The 1,772-nt window shown below is 42.4% G+C and overlaps 1 protein-coding gene across 3 annotated transcripts in view; it reads left to right on the forward strand.

Moving 5' to 3' along the window:
* Nucleotides 1-1,772, forward strand: part of runx2b (RUNX family transcription factor 2b) — a 49,741-nt gene that overhangs the window by 39,783 nt on the left and 8,186 nt on the right. The window lies entirely within an intron of this gene.

Genomic DNA, 1,772 nt, shown 5'->3' on the forward strand with positions numbered 1-1,772 from the left:
CGGCAGTGAAATCATCTGCCTTTCCCACTCCTTTAAATACCCCCAGCTCATTCCTCCACCCTCCTAGGGTTCCGATAAAACAGCTGAAACATCTTGTATTTGGCAATAGTTGTTGTCTACAAGGTGTAATTAACTTATGAGAAACTGTATTTACTGTCAGGGCCCGCTAAACTAATGGCTCTGAGGTCTGGCTGTTTGGAGTGTAAACTGGGCCTTAATGTAGTGACTGACATATACTGCATTCTTATAGAATAAAAAAATACACTGGTTTCCTTTACACCAGGTTGCATCTACAGGTTACTTGGTAGTCCAGGGTGGAAGTGGAGAGTTACAGACATCCATCCATTATCTATACCACTTATTCCTGAATAGGGTCACAGGGGTTGCTGGAGCCAATCCTAGCTGACATTGGGCAAGAGGACAGGTCGCTAGTCTATCACAGGGCTGACACGTAGACCAACAACCACACACACTCACACTCACTCCACGGCAATTTAGAGTCACCACTCAACCTAAACTGCATGTCTTTGGACTGTGGGAGGAAGCTGGAGAACCTGGAGATTACTGACATTGTGACATAAAATTTAAACTGCCAGCGACACAAAGCCGGCTTGTCATGCTGATCAGAATTGTCTTTATCTCTTTAAATATAGATGTCAATATTTGCCTTATGGGATCCTTCTCAAAGATTCAAAATCCCAAACCACCTCACCATTCACTCTACTCAGCATTCTTCACAGAGCCTGTTTCTCCTGACTAATGCAGACATATCCAGAGCTCTTAATTTACTGGTCATCAGGGTCTCTTCTTCTCCATGTGCCTCCTCCGCCCTCATGTCTGTCTCCTCTTGTCTCCCTTGGTCTCCCATTGCTATTTATTCCCATCACCAGGACACGGGCTGTGCACAAAGCCTGCACTGTGTCCCGAGGCTTTTTTAGAATAGAAATTTGGTCTGTTGAAAATGGAAACACTATGATTGACTGGGCACAGCATGCTCGGAGAGATGAGGAATGCCAGTGAGAGGCACAATCGTTTGCAGGGATGATGAAGAAGTATAACTAGTGAAATATGGACATGAGTTATGTTGTAATGTCTTCAATAAGCTGAGGTTTTCAAGTAGCAGATATTATCCATTCCAAAGCAGCTATGTTAAGAAGCTGATGATGACTGTTTATTTTGAAGTGGTTGGTGCCAGTGCGGTAATGTTATTGTAATAAAAAACATGGTCTGTCTGATTGTCACCGGCTGCATTTTCACTGCCGCCATTCTCAAGTCGCATTATATAGTGGCAGTACTTTGCATGAAAATTCCAAACAGTTGTTCCAGAATAAATGTATTTGTTGCAAAGTGTCACATTTTATAAAACACTTCTGACGCAGGATTTTTTTTTTTTTTTCAGTAGTGGAAAAATGCGATATTGAATATGAGGCTGCTTTTTCTGTCATTTTGCATTTATTTGACAGTGAAAGTGACAGAAAAATATGTATGTGGAAAATGAGAAAGCTGGAGATGACATGCAACAAAGCTCTTCAGCTGAGGGAAGTGTTACTAGTACATGTTAGACTATTAGTCCACATGGACCTCCTGTGAGGCAGTTTTCTGTGGTCTTTGAGCTTTGTAATGTTAATTGAGTATAACACAAATTATTTTTTTAAGATATCCTCTCCTCTTTTCTCCTTGCATGAGACCCACCCATTGCTGTAGGTGTAAACCCAGGCCTTGTTCCCGGCCCAGGCAGCAGGCAGGTTGGGCAGGATTCTGAAAAAGCTCCT

The sequence above is a fragment of the Monopterus albus genome, unplaced genomic scaffold (genome assembly GCF_001952655.1).
Source record: "Monopterus albus unplaced genomic scaffold, M_albus_1.0 scaffold62.1, whole genome shotgun sequence".
Lineage (NCBI taxonomy): Eukaryota > Metazoa > Chordata > Actinopteri > Synbranchiformes > Synbranchidae > Monopterus > Monopterus albus.